We start from the raw sequence: 6386 nt of genomic DNA, 5'->3' as shown, positions 1-6386 counted from the left end.
GTCTTGTCATTATGAGCTGTGGCAGTTTGTGCTCTGTCCCCGATGCTAAGCATTCTGACCACCACATTCCACTTTGAGCACTAAAGAGCAACAGTCCTTGTCTTGGGAGTGGCAATGGGAAAGGATTTGAAGATTCTCTGTGGTCAATAAAACAGCCACCCAGAACGTGAGATTGACTCACGGGCCCTGCTCTAGTCCATTTTGCTCAGGCGCCTGGAGCAACTTCAGCCCAACTTCACCCTCACAGGCCTGAATCTCTGAATCGGATGCTTTCTGCTCTAATCCCCATGGCCCTCTGCACCTGGATTCCCAGGTTTCTGGGCCAGCTGGCAGTTGCTGGACGCTGGTGGCACAGCTCTGCCCAACCCTTCCAGCAATATGGGCGGCCAGGCTCACACCACACAGTCACAGCTGGGGTGTCCTGTGGCCAGACCCGGAGGTGAGGTCAGCCTGAACAGTCCCAGTCAGTCTATGACTCAACCATGGACGGACACTGCAGGGCACCACTGCTCAGAGTCCTTCACCAAAACTAATCAGTGGCTAAAGCAACTGGCACTTCAGGAGAGGGGATCCTTAAAGAGAGACAGGGTAGGCTGGGGAGCAGCCTAGAGACAGGCCTATGCTAGCAGGAGACCTGAGGGAGCCTACCCTGCTTCTACCAATCTAGGCTCCATGGCCTCTCAGGAGCAGGTAGAGTGAGAAAATATCAGAGCCAGAGGCTCACAGGACCTATCCCGAGGAGGAAAGCCAGAAGATCTGGAATAAATCTTCAAAATTATCTCCAGAGGAGGCACCTTTTGTTCATATGTAATAAACATTTAAGTGTTTCACATTAAGACCTAAAGTGACACCTAATACATAGGGGATACTAAAAAATATCTGCTGAATAAATGATCTAAGCCTAAATTTCATCATCTAATATATTTGAGCCCCATCTTGTTGAGGGTCAACAGGGCAAGATTCAGACATATTGCTCATAGGGTGAGTCATCGTTGACACAATGGCACAAAACCATAACAACAAGAAGCGTAATTCCTGAAGTGTTATGTTCACTTCTATTCCATTAGTGTTTTGCTTTTGTTGTTGTTGTCAATGCCATCGAGTCAAGTGTGACTCATAGTGACTCTGAATGACAGATCTGAACCCTGTCTTATCCTGTGCCATTCTCACAATCTCTGACACACTCAAATCCATAGCCACAGTCACTGTGTCAATACATCTGGTTGAGTGTCTTCCTTTCTTTCACCAGTCCTCCACTTTCCCAAGCATGATGTCCCTCTCCAAGGAATAGCCCCTCCTAAGCAGCATGTCCAAAGTACATGAGACAAATCTTCATCATCTTTGCCTCCAACGAGCACTCTGCCTGCACCTTCTCCAAAATATATCTATTCTCTTGGCCGTCCATGGGATCTTCAGAGCTGGTTTCCAAAACCAAAGCTCAAAAGCACCAATTCTTCTTTTGCCATCCTTATTCATTGTGCAGCTCTCAGATGCATCTCAAGTGATGCAAGAGACCATGGCCTGAATCAGACACATCTTAGTCCTCAAACTGATCTTTTACTGAGCGTATGGACACATGGAAGTGGCTGTGGATGCCAGGAAGAGGAGATAGTTGCTTATCTGGGAGGCCAGACCATGCTGGCCAGGTCATGGCAGCTGTCAGGTATCTGGGAATGTGTGAACACATTGTTAGTTGTCATTGGATCAGCTCCAAATCAGAGTGGCCCTATATACAACAGAGCAAAGCATTGCCTTGATCCTGCTGCATCCTCACAGATGATGCTGTGTCTGAACCCTTTCTTGCAACCACTGTCAACGTGTCTCGTTAAGAGTCTAGGACAGGGTTAAAGCTTCTTCTGTAGCTATAGCTCAGTGGGCAGGGGGAAGTGAATTCCAAACTGGTAGAGAAGTGTAGAGGAAGAGTTTGAGGAGCCCCAGAAGTGGATTCCTATACTATATCTCATTCTTGTTCCTTTTCTATCTTTCCTGTGCTCCTGGTAGCATTTTGCCAACATCTGATAGCCATGCCTCTCCCACCTGGACTGAGACTTGATCCCTGTGGCCATCAAGGAATGGTCAACCCAGGGCCACAGATGTCCAGGGCGTGACCAGGTACATAGTCTAGTTGTTCCCGGAGCCTCTGCTGCCTCGTCTGGAGCAGAACATGGAAGCATCTTCTCACAACGACCTATGGTCATCAGGGTAACCTGGAAACCTAAGGCCCTGTGGGCTCTATTTTGGGGCTACAGGTAAAATTGAGGGGTTTCATATTGGAGAGTGGTTTGGGCAGGTTTTGTGCTCCTCACATGAATGAAGCAGGTGGAGGGTCAGGAACAAAGGTCTCCTTGAAGCAGGGGTGGGGCTGTCATGTCTTTTTAGCCGAGTGCTAGGCCCATTGCACAACACTGTCACATGGGCCTCACTGTCACTGCCACAGTCTGTTCTGTCACTTCCCTGACTGAGCTGGGCTGAGCCGCCTCTCCCTCTCCCTCTGTCTGCTGCCTCCCCTCTGTGTGAGATGCCACTCCTCCCAACACTATCCTCTCCTCCCATCACCCTCCGCTGCCTGGCCTCAGGGCCAGGGCCTCCCTGGGCTCAGCTGGGCAAACCTGCCGCTGCCCTACCACCTGGCAGCCCCTTTGTTGGGTCCCAGAGCGGACTGGTTTTCTCAGTGAAAACAGAAACAAAGCAGGTCTGACAAGGATGCTGCTGGGATTGCGGGTACAACTGAGATGTGTCTGCTCCCTGGTTCAAGGACCATGGCAAAAAGTCACCCCCACACACTCACACTTCAACTTTACCAGTGAGAAGCCACGTGGACTTAGTGTGGTCACTCACCTCCCCTGAGGTTCAGTTTCCTAAAGAGAATTGCTTCTGCTTTCCTTTCAGCAAAGCTGGTTGTGTTGGCCCTGGAATCTGGCTTGATGCCAACAGTGAGGCTGCATTTGGCAGAATCTGCTTTGTCCTTGTTTGGACCCTCAGAAGCGGGCTCCGTCCGAAGCTGCCAGCCTCTCGGACCTCAGAGGAGGCAGAGTAGCTAGAGGAGTCCCCCAACCCCTAGGGGAGTGATCTAGCTCTAGGCTAATCTAAATGTTTGAGGGATCTAATGGCACCAGACCTAGGAAACTCCCTTGGTCCCAAGCATGCTCTTCTCCATGTGTGTGCTGCACCAAACCCAACCGAAGGCCCGTTCTGTTGCCTCCTTGATGGTTCTGTCTTCCCAGAATGTGCTGCACATCTGCACCCAGCCCACCTCTCAGGCTGTGATTTGCCTCCATCTGCCTCCACTCCACTCCCATCAGAGTCCCCAAACCATGTATAGGGCCTGCCTTGGCTCCATATCTCTGACGGGTCAAATCTCAGGCCACCCGAGGCCTCCCACCCTGCCACCCAGCTCTGCTCCTCCACAGACTGCTGTCCTTCCTCTCCATTCTACAAACTGACAAGCTCTTAACCTTGTCTAGCAGGCTTCTTGGAGAGCAGACTCCATGGGGACCAGATGTTCAGGGGTAAAAACCAGACACAGAAGAGGGGACCTCTCCAGACTCTCTCCTCTAGCTGCTGTGATGCAGCCCCTCTGGGGCCCTTGATGCTCAGTACTGTGCACTGGGCCTCCTGAGAAGATAGGACATACCTGTGGAATCTTCTAGAATCTAGGCTATTTGTTGAGAGGTGGAAGTGAACTTGAAAGGAGGGGCTATTCTGCTCGTAGACACTAAGTTTGAATGAGGCAGCTCCATTCACAGCCCTGTGGCCACTGATCCAGGCCCAGATAGGTCAAGGTCTGAGGTCAAGGCTCTGTCCAACTCCCAGCCTTAAAGGCAAGTACCCTGAGTGTGTCAACCTCCCTCCCCCATCTCTCACGTCACCCTCTCCTGTGTCCCACGTCACACCTGGAACTGCTTCTACCTCTGGGCTGTCCCCTTTTGTTCCTGAAGAGGCAGTCTGAGGTTGTTCCTGCCCCAGCCCCATCCTCCTTCTTGCCCTAGGCTCAGCCCAAGGACATCTCCCAAGGGCATCAGCTCCAGCTGGAGCCTGCCAGCCCTGCCTGTCCACTGAGCACAGTTCTACAGAACTTGGACAGCTCTGGGATTGGCCACACATGGAAGGCCTTGGGCATCATGCCCTGAACCACTTGGGACTCCTGTGATGGACAGGGCTACTGGGTGCGACCTCCAAGGCAGCGAAAGCAGAATTCTTCACCCTTCTCTGTCCCCTCACACTCCCTCCCCCTGTCTCTATCTCTGGCTCATGGATAAGAGGTGAGCTGATAGTTATTATAACACTGATAATGCTGATAATAGAAAATATTTTTGATACCTTTAGCATGCCAGTCTCCGTGCTAGGCACTAAGGGAACATAAATAAATAAGACTGACATAGCCTCTGTCCTTGTGGGTGCCTCAACCTCCGTCCTCGGCAGACAAAGGCCTCACATAGGGAAAACACTAAGTACATATTTGTTAAATAAATGAAGAATGCATGAAATGAGCAGTCCAGCTACACCCAATGGCACAGAGGCCCGGAGGAGTGTGCAGTGAACACATAATGTCCACTAGGGCAGAGGTGGCACATGACCTGGTCACACTCCCCTGACCCACCTTGGAGAGGGTTTCCAGGCCTAGTTGCTGCTCCATGGCTTGGTGCTTCAGCACAATAGGGAAATAGCAACACAGCAATCCTGCAGGATCCTGCAAGACAAGTCCATAAGAGGGGAAAGAGAATTCTGAGAGCTTCCTGGAGGAAGAACTGGGGAGGACCTGGAGAAGAAACAGGACTTGAAGTTTATGTGACCTGCAGTCCAAAGACCAAGGTGTGTGTACTAGTGTGGCCCACAGTGTGGTCCATGCACAAAGAAAGACTGTCCTCAGTCTGCTGTGAGAGTCTGGTCCAGGCCTCTGCCCTGTGGGAGAGTACAGGCAAGAGTGAGCCTCTGATGTTTTCTCCAAGCCAAAATGTCATCAGGGTCCACAGTAAGAAATATTGGGATGGACCCTGGACAGTCCACATTCTCACTAGCTGACCCAGATGCTTCTGGATGGAGGTGACATGTTTCCTTCCAGACAAAGGTAAACAGGAAGGCAATGAGGGGCTTTTAGGATGGGATGAGGATTTTGGCAGTCCCTGAGGTATTAGTTGGGAGGAGAAAATGTTATCTGAGGACATGTGTCAGGAAGCCTTTGTGAAATGTCCTGGTCCCACAGTCTCTTGAAGATCGTTCCTCTCCAGTAAATCTCCGCCCCATTCACATCCACTTTGACTCTAGCCACATCTAACCTAACCATACTGTGCACCTAACCCTAGAGACACCCTATGACAAGTGATAGCTGCCCTTACCCCATTCAGTCGAGTCCAAAGTCCCGGGAGTTTCTGACTAAATAAATCTTCTGCTGGTCTTTACACCTCTGCTCACATGGGATCTTGTTGTTGTGTGCCATCTAGTTGGAACAGACTCATAGCTGACCCTCCAGCAGGTTTTCAGAGGCAGTTAATCACACAGGAGGAGACTGCCCATCTTTCTCCTAAGGAGCTGGTGGATTTGAACTCCATGACTTTGTGATTGTGGCACAGCTTCTTATCACTAGGCCACCAGAGATCCCTAAAATGGGACCTAAATCTATTTAAAACAAAACCATACAAAACCCATGACTGTTGGGTCAGTTCCAGCTGATGAAGATCCAAGGTTGCCAAGGCTGCCAATCGTAAGGAGAGAAGACCGCCTCACCTTTCTCTAGTTGAGTGGCTGATGGGTTCACACTGCTGACCTTTGTGTTAGCAGTTTAACACTTAACCTACCTCTCAAATAATACTGAGAGCCCTGCGGCCCATGCTCTGTAGACTTGGACCCATACTCTATCCCCATACACACTACTATCACACACTAATCAGTCATGTTATTGTCTCTTAGCGGAACCCCTTCTCCCAGAAAGACACCTATATTACTCATGAAGGGCTTCTCGATACCAGCCCCACTGCCCTGGAGTTTTAGCCTTCAATTGACCCTCCCCCTTGGGAGACCTTGTGGGCCTATCTCTACTATAGCCTGTAGCCAAGGCTCTTACCAGAGCTTATTCAATGAGGTACACAGAGTTGTCAAGAATGTTGACTTAAAGTGAATTGAATTTAAAAAAAAAAAAAAAGAATATTGACTTAATCTGTGGCCTACTCAGGATCTGGAGAAGCAAACAATATCACTCTCATGTGGCCACTTGAGAGATGATCAGAAGAATCCGAGGGTGGTAGGGGCCCTAGCCAATGATGGCATGTGTCCGGGATGTTTAAGGACCTCCCTGGAGGACAGTCGTTGAAAGAGGAGAGAAAAGGGTGCCATGTGTGCTTCCCTCCCCTCCCCTGTGCCACAACCACTACCGCAGCCACCGTCTCAGA

This window comes from Elephantulus edwardii, unplaced genomic scaffold (genome assembly GCF_000299155.1).
Source record: "Elephantulus edwardii isolate Elephantulus edwardi_28Jun2011 unplaced genomic scaffold, EleEdw1.0 scaffold00064, whole genome shotgun sequence".
Lineage (NCBI taxonomy): Eukaryota > Metazoa > Chordata > Mammalia > Macroscelidea > Macroscelididae > Elephantulus > Elephantulus edwardii.
Note: the sequence above shows the minus strand (reverse complement) of the source record.